This window comes from Bos taurus, chromosome 23 (assembly GCF_002263795.3).
Source record: "Bos taurus isolate L1 Dominette 01449 registration number 42190680 breed Hereford chromosome 23, ARS-UCD2.0, whole genome shotgun sequence".
NCBI lineage: Eukaryota > Metazoa > Chordata > Mammalia > Artiodactyla > Bovidae > Bos > Bos taurus.
The window spans coordinates 32,523,902-32,541,278 of record NC_037350.1 but is presented as its reverse complement, the minus strand read 5'-3'; the positions used below and the strand labels follow the sequence as shown (position 1 = coordinate 32,541,278).

The window sequence follows — 17,377 nt, the reverse complement described above, 5'->3', positions numbered from 1 at the left end:
GATGAGGTTTGTGGGTGACATTAAATTGCAGAATGTTTCTTGATACAAGCTGAGAAATGCTTGTTACAACTCAAAAGGTAGAACTGAAAGGAGCCTCAATTAATTAGTGAAATGATTACCCTAAACCAGGTTAAAAATCCTACAGGGAACCCTGGCTGCCAGGCAGAGCATTGTGTGGAGTCAAGAGTGAGCCCTGACACACACAAATCAGGCTGTTTGTGTTTGTCAGGAAACACTGTCCTTGTGGTTCTCCAGCTTGGTGGACAGCTGGAGAACTGCTGTCTCCCCAGGGCCTGAGAGGGTCTCAGTTTTTATTTGTCTTAATGATTCTGGAAAAGATGGCTATGCCATCGTATGCCAAAGGGCCAATTATTAAATCCTCATCGTGGCACAACTATTGAATTGCTGCTTGAAGTCAGTGCACCTGGAGATGTGGTCCGGTTGTCCTAGGGTGGTTTTTCTAGAAGCAAGATTTATCAGTAGGCCCTTAGTTTTTAATCAGGAAGTTGAGCAGAGGGGAGAGGCTTGAGGACTGTTTCTGTAATTTGCAAAGTAAAAACTGTCACTGAGGACGCTGATCATTTTATTTCTTTTTTAAGGTATATTTTGGGGATTGTTTTTTTCACAGTTGAGTTAGGAAGGTTTTTTTTTTTTTTTTTAATTCTATTTGCTCCATTTTATTAGAGAATGAGAACCATAACTCATAATATTGTTTTCATATTCTTCATCCTGGAAGACTAAGTTTTGTTCACTCTGTACCAAAAGCTTCTCTTATAGAGCTTCTAAATCTTATCCGTCTTTTCCTCCTTGTCTTCTCATTCTTGTTTTAGTTAAAAAAATGTTTAAGATCTGCATTTTAAGTCATCTCATTCTTTCTGGAAGTAGTGAGGAAGTAAATATTAACTTATATAAAGAAAGAGAAAGGAAGGGAGAGAGAGGGCAAGAGAGAAAGAGAGGGAAAGAGAGAGAAGCCAGGAAGCATATTCGTTTTGTTTCTGTTATTAGCTCCCTCTTGCTCAAACATCTTTTATACGCAGGACTGGGTGTGGTATGTATCAGACCGGGCAGTCTTTAATTTGTTCTGTCTGAACCGAGGAGCTGAGGAGGTGTGGCGCAGGAGGAAAGGTCTGCCTGGGAGATTGCTATGGCAGCTGTGTGAACAGTGGGTTGGAAGGAGCGCAGCAGGGCACCAGTTTGACAGCTGTCTGGGTGGCCCAAGACTGGAGCATCCGCAGTAGAACTGGAAAGGAGGGGATGGGGAGAGGTGAAAGACCTTCTGGGGACAGAACCAGCTGATCTGGGCTCCTGAATAGATGCAGAGAGTAAGGAAAAGGGAAGACTGTGTGACCTTGATTATCAGGCCTTGATGTGACCTTGAGAAAAATCCTCTTCAGATTTGGTGTTCTTTTCTCTTCTTTGGGGAGCCTGATAAACTAAGCTCCAGGCTAGCACAATTTGCTTTTTTTTTAAAATAATCCTTTCTGAACTGTTTTTCACAAATCCTATTGCAAGAGGTGAGAAGCGTTTGTGGAAGGCACCTCACCTTTTCTTGTCCCCTTTCTTCCACCCCATGCCTCAAGTCCTCCAGCTCAAGGGGGCGGGTGGCCTGAATTGCCTAAGCAAGACATTCTTTGGGGTCCCCATTGTCTAAAACAACCCCTTGGCCTACAGTTCCCTGTTGAGGATAAAACCTGAGGCAGTGTTTAGGAGGCTGCCACCCAGGAGGAGTGATGTTACCTGGGAGAGGTGTTCCTGCTGCCCCAGTAGCATGTGGGATGTCAATTAAGTGGGCAGCGTCCTGAAGTGCCTGGATGTCAACCTGGTCTTAATGACCTAGATAGAAAACCCAGTGCTGCCTCCTGAAGGCTATTGCTCACCCAAGTTTATGAGGTGCCCAGTAGGGAAAGTAGGAGTACTTTTTCTTTTGACCTGAAGTGGGATCTGGATACATCCCATACTTAGTAAAGCCTTACTCAAGTGAACAGCAAAATTTGAAAATTGTGTTTATCTGAGGCTGGACTTGTTGACATCCATTATTAGCTCTTTATTCACAAATTAGGCCACTTAATGTAGACACAGGAAGGTAAGTCACATGGGAAGGAGTTGCTGTATTGAAAACAGCTAAGAACTTCTTTTTAAGGGTCCTGCGCTAGCGCTGCAGAAGCCTGAGGTTTCGTGTTAAGTAAACTAATTAGATTAATTGTGAATCATTCCAATTTATTCATCAGAGGAATCCTCTGCTTCGCAGCCTGTGCTGGGCATCGCTCAGCCCACTTCTTGTTCTGATTTCTGTGGATGTTTATGAGTAATGAAATGACTTTTTATACTTCACACTTGAAAACATTAGTGTAATAATTCAGGTAAGGTTTTATTTAGTGGCATGCTTACTTCAAAACTGTGCCACCTGACACTGAAAGTTCTGCTAATTTCAAAGAATTAGATTTCCTTAAAAGGCAGGGAGTATATAAATCTGATAGCAGCTAATTAAGGGAGAATGGTGACCCTTTCAGGAGAGGAGATGCATACAAAGCTTATCCTGTGTTTATCAGACTAACTTTCCTAGTCCTGCTGCAATATGCATGCCAACTTCATCTGTATTCATTTTTCTGGGACCCATAATTTATTATATTTCCTAAGGAGGGGCTTACCTCCTAAAAAGTAGGAATCTTAAGAAAAAATTTTTTTTAAACTTCAGTTCAGTTGCTCAGTTGTGTCCGACTCTTTGCGACCCCATGAATCGCAGCACGCCAGGCCTCCCTGTCCATCACCAACTCCTGGAGTTCACTCAAACCATGTCCATCGAGTCAGTGATGCCATCCAGCCATCTCATCCTCTGTCGTCCCCTTCTCCTCCTGCTCCCAATCCCTCCCAGCATCAGAGTCTTTTCCAGTGAGTCAACTCTTCGCATGAGGTGGCCAAAGTACTGGAGTTTCAGCTTTAGCATCATTCCCTCCAAAGAAATCCCAGGGCTGATCTCCTTCAGAATGGACTGGTTGGATCTCCTTGCAGTCCAAGGGACTCTCAAGAGTCTTCTCCAACACCACAGTTCAAAATATAGGTAATTTACAGTATTGTTAGTTTCATGGGTAAAGCAAATTGATTCAGTTACACACATGTATGTGTGTATATGTGTATATATATTCTTTTCCAGATTTTTTTCTATTATAGGTTATTACAAAGTACTGAATATAGTTCCCTTGCTAAACAGCGGGTTCTCATTGTTTGTTTTATATATATAGTAGTGTGTCTATGTTACTCCCAAACTTCTAATTTATCTAATAAACTAGATAAAATGTTTTGTGGAATAACATTGCTGCAGATTTGGGAAATATTCTTTACATGTACTCACCTCTTAAAAAGAAAACAATTATGACTCCCTGAGTGGGTTAGTTAATTCCTGCCTGCCTGGCGTATCTATCAACAAAGCCACCTGCACATGTTATATTCAGACACTAGTCAAAGAAGATTAATCATTGAGGTCTAATCAATGAAAACAGGCAATTTTGTCTGTTTTGCCAGTCCCAAAATGTACCCGGCATATAGTGGTATTTCTACTATGTTTGTGGCATTGCTACTAAAGAGAAAAAGCACTTCGATTTGGTGAAATGGGAGCATTCTCCCTCTTGCTGACTCTCTGGTTAGAGGCAGGTTTTAGAGGAGGGCTGGGCACCACTGGATGGTTTCTATGGGGTTTACAGGAAGCAATACCTCCTTTGTTGCATCTACATTGGCAAAGCCATTGCCCTAAACTTGCAGGGGAGGGTGACTACCTTAAAAAAATTTAAAAAAAAAAAATTTTTTTCCCACCACATGGTGTGTGGGGTCTTAGTTTCCCTACCAAGGATCAAACACGTGCCCCCTGCCTTGAAATTGCAGAGTCTTAGTCACTGGACTGCCAGACAAGTCCCAAGGGTGGGTGGGCTTTTTGCTTTGTTTTAGGATTGTGATTCCTCTGGTCTGTTTGCTCGTGTGACTGAATAATGACACGGTGGACACGTCAGAGGATCAGGAGGATAAAACTGTCACTGAAATGTCATGATTTATCTTTGTCCCAACTAAACAGAAAATGATATTAATAGCTAACAGACATCAAGTGCTGACCATCTGCTGGGAGCTGTTTCTAAGCTTTTTGTGTATCATAACCTGTTTTATCCCCCCAACAAATGGCATGCTTTGACTAGGTCTTGTGCAGAAATAAAAAGGAAGCAAAGCCTTGCAGTCAACAGTCTCTCCCTGTGGGCTGGTCAGACATTTAAGATAATATTTCTCCCCCCACCTGCACCCCCTCAAGGTTGTTATATTCTTGGCGAAGCTGTGGAGATGCAGCAGAAGTGCTCTCTCAGCTTCTCTGGAGTGCAGGTGGGAGGGGTATGATCGGCCTCCTTCTTAGACTGTCAGGAATGGGAGGAACCTTAACTAGACTTTCCTGTGCTATGTAGGTCTGTCTCCCCCACCCCCTGACAGGTATACTCCCCGTTCTACACACACTAGTTACCTGGCCTCTCCTTGTCTTTTACAGAAATGTCCAGAATGGCAACGGTTAGAATTACCCACTGAGGGGAGGATTTACAGCACCTGGTTGCATATAATAGAGTCACTGGTCAACAGAAGTGGTCATTGACAGTGTTTCTCTCTTTATCTAGCACCCACCTACTGGGTTACAGGAGTTTAGGAGGCTCTGTGGCAAAGCAAGAAAAAAGACATTTGTACTCGATTTGTTACCAGACCTACAGAGGGTCAGGTGATCTAGGAGCTCTGGAGGTGAGATCAGAGCTCTGGTAGAGGCCGTACCGAATGTTTGAGAAGCTTGAGGAGGGTGTGATTCAGCTTCAGCGAAACCAAGAAGGTTCTGGGGAACATGACACTTGAATGAATGAATAAATTAATGGTAAACTCGTCACCCTGTTACTGTAAACCTCAGGAATGTTCCAGCCTGGGCACTTTATGTAAATAGGAGAGGTTAAAGTGATTTTCCAGATAAAAAAAAGCCTTCCAAAAATGAAGATAATGGAATCAACAGAACACAACATACATGTAATGTTACATTTAGATAATATTCAGGAAAAGAAATTTAAGTCTTTAATACTGTTTTAAGCCTTTCATTTCTTTCAGTTAGTTGTAAAGAAATCAGTGTTTTGATGCAAAGGAATAAATAGGATAATTGTTAAAGTGCTCTGGATTAAACACACACATACACACATACTGTTCAGGTGACATAAATGTGTGTGCAGGTCGGTGAATGCTGCATATAATTTTCAGCGTTCTCTCCTGCTACGGGATTTGCATATTGTTGTCTGTTGAAGTACTCACACTTGATTTCTGGGTCAGAATGTATCCCAGAGCAGCTAGGACACTTAGGAGGAGAAAGCAGGAAGCAGAGGAAAAGTGGTTTTCAGGTTTGGCCGGTAAAGTTGTTAGATGTGTCTTGGCCTGGGGAAGCTTGAGCAGCAGCGGGGCTTTCCCCGAGCTGGCTTCAGCATTCACTGGCAATGCCAACCTCAGGTTACTGCTGTGCCGATGACCATTTCTCCTCCAGGAAAATAACTGCAATTGACTCTTGAACGACACAGGCTTGAGCAGCATGGATCTACTTATGTATGTGTGCTCAGTCGCTCAGTCATATCTGACTTTGTGACCCCATGGACTGTAGCCTGCCTGGCTCCTCTGTCCATGGGGATTCTTCAGGCAAGAATACTGAAGTGGTTTGCCGTTTCCTACTCCAGGGAATCTTCCCGACCCAGGAACTGAATCCACATCTCTTGCATCTCCTGAGTCTCTTGCATTGGCAGGAGGATTCTTTACTACTGTGCCACCTGGGATCCACTTATATGGCTATAGCATGTACTCTTTCTGGTAGTAAATACCACAGTACCACACATCTGGGGCTGCTGAGCCCAAGGAGGTGGAGGAGCGGCACCTGTGTATAAGGAGGCCGACTCTATGTTAGATGTAGATTTTCCACTTCACGCAACACCCACGTTGTTCAAGGACCACTGTTTTTCAACACAGAGGTGTTGGCATTGGTTAGTAGCCCTGCTGCCTAGTCTCACGTGGGAAGGGAGTTCCCTGGTGAGGTGGGTTGACCCCTTGACCGTGGACACCCCCAAGGTGGAGCTGTTGTAACCCGCCGCACTCAGCACACTGTGCGGCCCATGGACCTCAGTGAACACTTGAGGAGTGAGTGTCCCCATCACTTCTAGTTGTGGAATCCTTTCCATGTAAGTTATCAGCTGAGAAAAGAGAGAAAGTTGTCTTATTCTCCCTAAAAGCTGCATAGGAAAATGCCGGAAGTACGGTGAAGCCGCACTCAGCCTTATTTAACTTCTTCCTCAGCCCACCTCGGCATTCCCTCTGAGTTGCTTGGCCACCAGAATCTGCTGTTTTTCACGATCTAGTAACCTTTATTAACACAGTCTCTCCATTATAATGATTTGAAAAACGCTACCTCTATACTGTAGTGGGAAATTCCTTGATCTAACTGGATTTGGACAGGCGTTACCTGAGTGGTAGTCTTAGGCTGACACCCTCTAAGGAGCAGACTTGCAGTGAAGTTCTGATAACTTACTGCTGTCGCATGAACCCAATTTTGACGTCTCTCTGCCCATCCTTATCAATATTCAGGTAGTTCCTCTCTCTAAGAGCAAAGCTAGGATCTTGTCTTTTAACAGATCACCGTTCCACCCAGTTCAGTGCCCCATCTCTTTGGCTGGCTTGCTCCATTCAGCTCCACAGGCATCATGATGACTCATGGTCCATGCTCCCGAGGAAGGAGACTTTGGGGGGAGAGAGAGGCGTGATGGTGGGATTCATTTTTTCCCCACCAGGAGCACTTTTTTCCCTCTCTTCCTTTGGTGTTTTGCAAATATTCCAAGTAATTCCAACTTTGGAAGTTTTCTCTCACTGTAACCTGTGGCCAGGTAGCTCTTGAATTCTAACAGATAGAGAAATAACAATCTGTAGATGGATAGGTTTAGAAGGAATATCTACTTTGTGGATCTGGATCAACATTTGGAAAATGTTGGTAGAAAAAAATATATTCTCAGTGAGACAGAGAAGGAATGGATAAAGAATGTAAATTGAACAGTATTCCTGAAGCTTGGTTGGTTGTCTTAGTTGAAGGTGACCTTGAGGAATTTGTCAGTGGTCGCAAAGATTTTTGAAAATCATGGTAGTAGATCCTGGTTATTTTTTCCAGTTTTTGTGACAGCTCATTTTATGGATAGTCAGCAGAGTATACACCCTTGGCGATAGGGACTGTTGTATTCATCTTCACATTCCTGCTGCTGTGCAAAGGACAGGTTGCTCATTTGCTTGCTTGTTTCATTCCCCAACCCGGTCAGCTATTGTTTTCACATATAAAGGATCAAGTTACAAGAGGTTAAAAGATTGGCTCAGGACCTAGCAAACTTGGTTTTTCTAGCTCAGAATAGAATGATAGAAGGGTAGTGATCAGTTGTAGGAATTAATCATCATGGTGGAAGGAAAAAAGGCACAGAGAAAAGAGAAAAGCCATGAGTATCTGCCTGGCATCCCAAGTCAGCAGTTCGGGAGTGCCTGGTAAGATAATCCTCTAACTAGTCATGGATCGTGAAAGTTTACCTCATTTAACATCCCACCAAAGAGCTGGCCTGTAGGAATGCCTTCTGCTGTCCGCAGCTGCTGCAGAGGGTTGCAGACCCCAGACTGGGGAGTGTGGAGGAGAGTTGGACCGCCTGTGGAGGGACACCCTCCTGTTATCACTTACAGAGCTGGATACACCCTGACCAGCAGTGTAGCAGCCTTAATGCAAGGTGCTAATTATGCTGAAGAGTGTCACGCCTCACGATTCAATACATGTTGGGGGCCCCCTGTTGATAGAGGGACTGACAGCAAAGCTGTCTTAGTAAACCCACTGGTCAGAAGAAAACGAGAGGTAAGTTTCTGGTGTTGGGAAGTTGCTGCTCATTTTTGCAGGATACTTAAGCTTGGCATGGCTGTCTAAGAGTGTTAAGTGTCGTGGTTTCTCATACCATATAGGGCTGAATGTGTCTCACTCTTCAGGTATTTAACAAACATGTGAGTGTTTACTGTAAGCCAAGGATTTTGCAGGTGTTGGGAATACGGCAGCAAGCAAAACAAGTCTCTGAGCCCTGTATTCTAGTGGGGAGATGGACAGTGAATGCTTAGGTAGATAAGCACGTGACAAAACATCCAGTAGTAATAAGAACAAGGAGGTTAGGGGACCGATGAGGTGAGAGTGTGCTGTTTCAGGGATGGTGATTGTTGGGAACTTGAGGACATTCAGTAGAGAACTCCGTGGTGGGAGTGGAGGCATTCCAGCTGGGGATGTGAAGGAGGCCCCGAGGTGGACCTGTGCTTGGCCTGATCAAGGAAACACCAGGGAAGCCCCGTCGTCTGTAGCATTTTTAAGTGTATAGTATAGCGCTGTTAGGTCTATGCCCACTGCTGTGCAACAGATCCTGAGATCTTTCTCATCCTGCAAAACTGAAGCTTTGTACCCACTTCATTTTCCCTGTCCCCTCTGTCCCTGGCAGTCACCATTCTACTTTCTAAGAGTTTTACTGTTTAAGATTCCTCACAAAAATGGACTCAGTAAGCCTGGAGCCTGGCTTATTTCCTTCAGCATAAGGTCCTTAAGGTTCATCCATGTTGTTGCATATGACAGGATTACCTTCAATTTTAAGGCTGAATCATATCCCGCGATATGAATATACCCCATTTTCTTTGTCCTTTCGTCCACTAATGGTTGTTTGGTTGCTTCTGCCTGTTGTGTATTGTTCCTGTCTTTTGAACCCTGCATGTGTCTGGCTCCGTGTTCGGTGCTGGGATGGGAAAGTAATATGGCCCAGATTGGACCCTCAGGGATGTCACAGTGCAGTCAAGGGGAAGGGAAAGTGTGAAAGTCGCTCAGTCGCGTCCGACTCTTTGCGACCCCGTGGACTATACAGTCCATGGAAGTCTCCAGGCCAGAATACTGGAGTGGGTAGCCTTTCCCTTCTCCAGGGGATCTCTCCAACCCAGGGATCGAACCCAGGTCTCTTGCATTGCAGTCAGATTCTTTAGCAGCTGAGCCACAAGGGAAGCCCAAGGAGAAGGGAGAAGTCAAGTAAATGAACTGTTTTCATGGAGTCCAGGAAGAGCAGTGGTGAGAAGCCTAGAGAGTGGCATGTGACCCACATTTGTGACACCGCACTAAGTGCTGAGGAAGAGCTAGAATTAGTCAGATGAGGAGGAGATGGCCAGTAGAGGGTTTGCCGGGCAAGGAAACGATCTGAGGGGAACAAGTGTCGTTACAGAATCACGAGAGGAGGATCTGGGGAGTGGTGAGAGATGAAGCTGGAAACAGCAGCTGGGAAATCAGGTCAGAAAGGGCTCACGGGCCACACTGAGGAATGCAGAGTTTTCCCCAAAGGCCCCTGGGAGCTGTCAGAGGGCTTTAAGCTGAAATGTGATAAGTTTCTTTTTAGGGGGAGTATATCAGTGGCATTGTGATGCAGAATACTGCTATGAATGCCCATAATGTATTATTTGACTTCTTCCTCAACAAATCTTTGCTGCATGAGCAAACATGGAGTAGGCCTTCTATCAGGGATCAGAGACGAGCAGACACTATTTGAGGGGTGAGGGGTCCAGGTTCCTTTGAGTTTTGTGATCATTTGCCTGATTTATTACTGAGTATCTATGGAGACCAGTTCCCTGAACTGTGCACTGAGATGAGGTTTCCATCATCCATGTGGTGGAGAATTAGTTGAAACTTGAATATTTCCCATTATGTGAGGCAGGAATATATATTCTTTGAAAGGGTGTTGACATATTGTCATATACTATGAGCTGTTTAATCTGTAAGTATTTGTAAAAGTGTCATCTGCTGTGAAGGCTGATATTTAGCGATCTTAAAAAAAAAAAAAGTACTGGAAAAGACAGTCTACTTCCAGATTTTAGGGTTCTGCCATGGGTCTGTTTTCATGGAAATGATTTGTGTTCAGCTGTATTCCCCCCTGCTCAACCCCCCACCTCACGGCTCTCATATGGTATTGTTTTGACTTGTTGGGAAGATAATTAACTTGTCTTAAAGAGACTGAATCAAATAATCTGGAAAGTAGTTTGATTATCTCAGAAATTTGAAGTCATCGCCTTCTCTTGTTGTAAGGTTTGTTACTTATTCATTTATCAATCTATCCAATAGAAATTTATTTGGTATGTATTATATGCATACCAAGTACTGTGCTGAGTATACAGCAGATATGACAGCTGTGGCTTGACTAGCTGTCTAGGCAGTGAGGCAGGCAAACATATATATATATATGTGTGTGTGATATATATGCACATGCTAATTGTGGCAAAGCTAAAATCTGTCAAAAAGGTATAGTGATAGGGAATTTGGAGTGGAGTGAGGGGTTATGTAAGGTAGCTAGACAAGACATTTTTGAGGTGGTAACATTTAAGGTAATCCCTGTGTGAAAAGAGAAAACAATCAAGAGAGGAGTGAGGGGAGGGGCTTCTAGGCTGAGTCAGCAGAATGTGCAAAGGCCCTGGGGTGGCTCAGACAGTAAAGAATCTGCCTTCAGAGCAGGAAACCCAGGTTTGACTCCTGATTCTGGAAGATCTCTTGGAGAAGGATGTGGCAATCCACTCCAGTATTCTTCCCTGGAGAATTCCATGGACAGAGGAGCCTGGTGGGCTACAGTCCATGGGGTCACGAAGAGTCAGACACGACTGAGTGACGAACACTTTCACTTTCAAACAAACACTGAAGCTAGAGAAGCCACATTGGACCACATATACTGTGGTAACTAAGGAGTTTGGATTTGATTTTCAACTACACAATCTGATATGTTTTAAATAGTTGCCGAGCCTTCGTAAGTAGACAATAGATGAGAGGGAGGCAGGATGGTGGGCCAACCAGTAATTCAGGTGTTCCTGGGTAGGGAGAGGAGAGATAATGACTGGTGTGGGGTGATGGTTCTTAGAGGTGTTCTCAGGATCAGCAGCAGAATCACCTGGGAACTTAGTAATGCAGAGTCTCAGCCATATCGCACACCTGCTGGATCAGAAACTCTGGTGGGGGACCTAGCAGTCTGTGTTTTAACAAGCCCTCCAGATGGTCTGATGCACAGGAAAGTGAGAACCGTGGGTCTCAGGATGGCTGGGAGGAGGTGGCCAGAGGTAGACAGATTCAGGGATGTGTTTGGAGTATAGAAGCGAAAGGACTTGCATACGAGAGCTGAGGGGGAGAAAAGAAGAATCAGTGAGTGTGAGAAACTGGATAGATGGGGACCTTACTTACAGTGATAAGGGAGACTAGTAGGGGTGGGAAAGGGAGTAATTTCAGAACACTATGAGTTTGCCAGGCCTTTGAAATGTTCAAGTGAAGATGTTGAGCTTTGGTGGCAGTGTGAGTATACAGCCCAGGGAAAGGTTTTATTTCAAGAAAGACATTTGGAATTTGCCCGTGTACCAGGAAGTGTCTGAAGTCGTTGGAACAGGCATGATCCTGTGTAGGAAGAAAGGAAGAGAAAAGTGGTGAAAGCCCAAGCCAGGAGGTAACGTAACATTCAGAGGAGCATGGAGCCAGCAAAGGAACAGGAAGAACAGCCAGTGACAAGAGAGGAGAACCAGGAGAATGGGGATTATTTCAAGCAGCACAGAGCGGTCAACTGTGCTTAAAGCTTCTGAGAATTAACTATAGATGAAGCTGAGATTTGTAGCACAGAAATCATTAACCAGAGGTTCTATTTGAGTCTTCAGTGAAACTGTAATGAAAATTCAAGGATCAACTTGATTTGCATCCGGGGCTTTAAATGAGAAGAAACCAGAGACACACAGCTCCAATTTTCTATTTACTAGTTTTCTAAACAGTTGAGTTTTCATTGAGTTCTCTGGCTCCCCTCCGGCTGCTCCTTGCTGTGTACAAACCAACTCTGAATGAGCATTTTGTAGTTCTGAAAAGGAGTAGCATATGGGCTTCAACAGCCGGTCATATTTTCTTTTATTACTATATTTAAAGCAAACATCCAAGATTTTCGAAAAAAATTCCTGGCAACTAGTATAACAGGCGGCAATAAAAATTATCACTGGTTGTTGATGTGGGCTACTGTGTGCTTTATATTGTGTCTTTGCATCTAAATTCTTGGAAATGATGGTTCTTGAGTTAATCTGTCACTGAGCAAATTTATACTGATGAGTAAGAAGAGGAAATTGAGACTTATAAATTGTGTATCTCTTCCAGCTTCTGTTTGGTACGGTCAATATTTCAGAATTTTGTACTTTTGACATTTAGGGTCATAAACTATAAAATGTTAGAGATGAAGGGGGAGGGGATTAGCAGAGGTAACTTTTTATATACAGACTGGATAAATAAGGTCCTCTGTATAGCACAGAGAATTATATTCAATATCCTATGATAAACCATAATGGAAAAATATTTTTAAAATGTATATATACATATAACTGAATCACTTTGCTGAATAGCAGGACTTAATACAACATTGTAAATAAACTATACTTCAATAAAAAAAAAGAATTGGAAAAAAAAGCAACGTTGGGGCTGAGGTTGGGAGACTGTGGGCCTGGGGAGAGAAAAGAACATTTGGGCACCATTTATGTTGGAACCGTTGACTATTATTTCTTCTAATCCCCACTGTGAGGTAGGTGAGATTTCCCCATTTGTCGATGAGGAAATGAATGAATAAAGAAAATTTCTGTTTAAATCCAAGCTTAAAATGGATTTTCTATGCCAAGCTCATGAGGGCAGAGTAGGTGTGAGAACAGTGTGAGGCGACAGGGCTCACAGAGTGTTTGTCAAGATAAACCAGAGGTGTCCAAAACAGATAAAGGACTAAGGAGATGCTTTAAAGGAGACTGAGCCACGGCAAGGCATTTACATTGAGTTTCACTGGCAGGCACCGCACAGAACAGAAAGGATTCTTTAGATGCTCAGTGTCAGGCTTGGTCCTTAAAGATGGATCTGGGAGGTTTCTAGATAGTCCTATGAATCTTATGTTAAAGCAGCTACAGACTAGGAGCTTCTCTGAAAGTGAAAGTGAAGTGAAGTCGCTCAGTCGTGTCCGACTCTTTGCGACCCCGTGGACTGTAGCCCACCAGGCTCCTCTGTCCATGGGATTCTCCAGGCAAGAGTACTGGAGTGGGTTTCCATTTCCTTCTCCAGGGGATCTTCCCGACCCAGGGATTGAACCCAGGTCTCCCGCATTGCGGGCAGATGCTTTAACCTCTGAGCCACCAGGGAAGCCCCTTTCATAAAAATCTTCCTTTTTGTTTGATGGCATTTCTGTCATTCTTGTGCGCATGCTTATTTACCTTTTCTTCCCTCTAGAGCTGGAAGGACTTGTTCCTTTTCTGCGGAAGTTCCATGTCTCTGAGTTCAGCTGTCATAGCCTCCTCACCCTTTGTCTCTCAAGTTCTCTGTATGAACTTGGGGTCATTATCTCTTTCTCTCCCAGACTTCTTTTGTTTTCTCTGGGTCTTTGGAACAGTTCCTCAGGGATTCCATTTGCCTTCACCTCTCCCCTGGCTCCTGGTGGAAACCAGTTGGGATAATTGAGCTGAAATGTAGGGAAAACTGTCCCGGAATGGTGAGCTGCACACAACTCCTGTTGATTAACATGGATGTGTTAAACCAGCTGTTCTGGAGCCTGGGGCCTTGGGTGTTGGGCCCAACAACTGGTGCCAGTCTTAGGCAGGTCATCTGTATTTCCAGTCACAAAAGATCTTTCTGTCACGTTGGAGAAGACTGAAATTTATAAGAATCAGTGGGCCATTGAAAATGACAATGGGTAGCTTAGCCTGAAAGCAGATGTCACCAGCTAGTGGCCTGAAGCCTGTTCTGATGTGCTTTGAGTACCCAGGGTTTAAAAAAAATGAAATTGGTCACCAGTATTTACAGATTGGGAGGTTTTGGTCACACATGTCGATTCCATCTGCTCTTGAGAACTTAGACCTTGGAATCAGGCCCACGTCTGTGCCTGACATGGATCAGAAGAGCTGGGGACTGAGTGCTTCCAGCTGAGACCAGTCTCTCCAGTTTGCCTCAGTCCCCAAGGCGCCCTCAAGTCCAGTGTTGGCAGCCATTTGTCGTTGTCCTCAAGGTTGTTTTTCTACTCAGCCTTTTTTGCTCTTTTACAAGGCTTCCATGTACATCTGAGTTCCCTGACTCTTATCCTAAGTGATCAGGACGTGATGTGTTTGAAAGTCTGTTATCCTTGCAAAAGCTCAGGATGAGGGGTGCTCTTATCTAAGAGGCATTGATGGTGTTCAGATCAAGATACAAGTAAGAGGAAGCATGTGTTTAAATGGAGCACATAAGGGATCCTTTGGAGAAGTTGAACAAGAGATCTGATCAACTCTTTAGTCATATCTTAGGTACAATCCCTTCTTGTTTCAGACAGGACTTTTCAAAGATATTGATGATATCTTAGCTGTTCTTGTTGCCTGTGTGTGTTTTGAAAGATAGTGTTGAGAAAAACAATGAGAAGAGAAGGTATATTTTTACCCCAAAGTTGTTCAGACTATTCAGTGTGTGAGAAGGTATTTGGAAAGTTTCAATTTCGAGTCTGGGCATTAGTTCATTAACATTAATTAATTAATATTTACAATGAAGCAGCCATTCTTTGACATGAGTTGTATTAATGGTGAATTTGTGAGGAGCTTGTGGTCCCTTCAGCATTGCGGATTTGTGGTTAAAATAACCCATTTGTGCGCACCAAGACATACAGTTTTAGGTCAGGAAATCGAAGGTCAGATGTAGAGAGGGAAGTCGGAGAAGAGACTTTAATTCAGTAGGTAGTTCAGCTGACACCAACGGAGTATCTGTGATGTGTTAGACCATGTGCTGCTGCCAGGGATGGGAAGAAAAGCAAGAGAGAAGGAACATGCAGACTTGAACAGATAATCTCAGTCTCACGTGGTGAGAGGTGTGCCCCCAGGGCTGTGGATGACAGACTGGCCCTTGGCTTCGCTCAGAACTAGAAGGGTGCTCCCCTGGGAAGCTGATGCCCGAGTTGAGCCTTGAAGGCTAAGAGTTAGCCCGGTAGCAACAAATGGGGAAAGAATTTAATGAACAATGTGTAGTTTGGGATTAGGTCATGGAGGGCTTTCCAGAAGCTTTTGAGGGGCCTTCAAAGAAGGGGACATGTCAGATTTACATTCGACCAGAGTGTGGTCATGTGAGTATAGTATGGCAGGACTGGAGGGAGACCTGAGTAGTTGTAAACAAGTCAGAAAATCCTTCGTGGTTTTAGAATACGGGTCAGGTTGGGACCTGGAATGGCTTAGGCATGGTCTACCTGCTACCTTAGGTGAGGCACTTCTCAGCAGTGCTGGCTTTTGGCCATTTTGAAGGACTGGCTTGGATGCTCCTTTATAGACTTAGCAAAATCGAGGCTGATTGATCAGCCTTTTCATTTTGCTGAGCTCTTAAGTTACAGTTTGTATTTCAAGGTTTTCTTTTCTTTTTTTTCCCCTTTGATTGGGGAGAGAGAAGAGAACTTGTTGTAATACAATTTTGCTAAAAGTTTTGTGGACGTGAATCGTGCTTATCAAGATAAAATTGTACAAGAAGTTTGTTTGATGGGAACATTGTTTCTGCGGGAAATCAGTCTTCAACAAGAAGAAGCCAGCTTCCTGGGAGGAGGCAGGCTGTGTATTCCTCTGCCCATGAGGACCCTGAGGAATGAAACCTTGCCGCTACTCAGGCTCTGAGACCATTTCATCCCAGGCCTCCTCCAGCCCCTTGCTGGCAGAACCATTCTTTTTCTGTTTATTTTCATTAAAAACTGCAGAATTCACATGTTCTCTGCTTGTGCAAGGACCTCATTAGTGGACGGGGGGGTGGGGATAACCCTCCACAACATACTCCGGGGCAGGAATCCTTGGCCCTGGGGCACCGTCACTATCCCAGATGCCTCACAGGTGCAGCTGACCTGTCGGAGGCTCCAAAGATTTGGCGGGTACTGAGTCCCATTAAATTATGGCTCAGGCTGTCATTGCCAGCTCTCCAGAAAAACTCGAGCAGCCTCTGAACTACCAGCCCCACGGCCTCACTCTGGTCCTTTGTCTGCACAGTTGCCCCCATGGTTTTCTGAAATGCAGATCCAAGTGGATCGTTTCCCCCTTAAAATCCTTCAACCCCTTTCCAAGGGTACTCCACGGAGGCCAGAAGCCGACAGCGTTGATCGTCTGTCTGACCCCATGGTCTTCACTCATTGCGGTCTGTCTCTCTGCCCGGCAGGACCCACCAGCCTGGCCCCCAGGTAGTCAGAGTTGAGTCTTCTTTGTGGTTAGATTTCTAGAAAGCTGCCTGGCTGGACCCTTCCTCAAGAAGCGCTTCACTACTTTAATTTTTAATGTTTGTCTTTTACTTTTAGCAAAAGTTGATATGAGAAACTGAATGTGAAGCACGTGTCCATGTGTTTGGTTAGAGGAAGTTAGTCCATTTGGTAGGTCCATTTTCCTGTTCTGTGCTTCATTAAGGTCTCATGAATATTTCTGATGCATGGGTTCTAGGGTAAATTGCTTTTAGCATTTAGTGCCAGGAAAAACACTTTCTCATTTAAAAAACTTACCGGCTTCCTTTTAAAGTCAATTAATTAAAAATAATGCTGTTTGCCTTTCACCTTTGTTGCTAGGAGTTTCAGCACTAAAGTTTCAGTCATAATCATAAAAGCCTAGGTAGTTGTTGAACTGACAATCTACTGTTTTTGTCTGCATAGCCCAGCAGCCCTTTCTCAGTTTCTCCATTTGTTTTTCACGTATTTGTTTGCAAATATTTGTTGCATGGTTGTCGTATGCTTCTGTGCCTACTGCTCCCTGTGCCCCAGTCCCTTGACCACAGTGATTAGTCCAGAAAGTGGACATAAGACCCAAGCAAGAGTCCTAACTGGGGTCTTTGGAAATACTGCCCTGGAGAGGGGGAGAAAGAGAGACAGACTGTATGGTACCCCTTCAGCTGCCTGTCTTGATCCTGCTACATGGAGGAAGCCCTTCTGAATAGTGGAGGATCATGTTCCCACTCAGGAAAGCAGAGCTTTGTAGAAAAACCCCACTTCCTGCTAGGTTGTTATGTAGTCACTCAGTCGTGTCTGACTTTTTTGCAACTCTATGAACTGTAGTCTCTGCCAGTCTCCTCTGTCCGTGGGGTTTCCCAGGCAAGAATACTGGAGTGGATTGCTATTTTCTTCTCCAGGGGATCTTCCCAACCCAGGGATCGAACCCACGTCTCCTGCGCCTCTGCATTGACAGGCATATTCTTTACCACTGCACCACCTGGGAAAGCTCTCCCTGCTGGTTGCTACAGTCTTCTCTTGGAATGCCTAAGTTCCAAAGTGTTAAGTGAATAGAACTTCATTTGGTCCAACAAGTT

The 17,377-nt window shown here is 44.3% G+C and overlaps 1 protein-coding gene and 1 long non-coding RNA gene across 10 annotated transcripts in view; one reads left to right on the top strand and one right to left on the bottom strand.

Annotated features, from left to right (window-relative positions):
- The window catches only part of CARMIL1 (capping protein regulator and myosin 1 linker 1), a 306,909-nt gene that overhangs the window by 32,845 nt on the left and 256,687 nt on the right, over window positions 1-17,377 (top strand). The gene's annotated exons all lie outside the window — the stretch shown is intronic.
- Window positions 1-17,377, bottom strand: part of LOC132343682 (uncharacterized) — a 138,637-nt gene that overhangs the window by 56,158 nt on the left and 65,102 nt on the right. The window contains exon 3 of one of the 2 annotated variants that reach the window (XR_009492650.1): window positions 1-17,377. This exon is cut by the window's left edge and continues 27,156 nt beyond it; it is cut by the window's right edge and continues 24,185 nt beyond it. The exons of the other annotated variant lie outside the window; for it this stretch is intronic. This is a non-coding gene — a long non-coding RNA (uncharacterized lncRNA). 2 annotated transcript variants of the gene reach the window in all.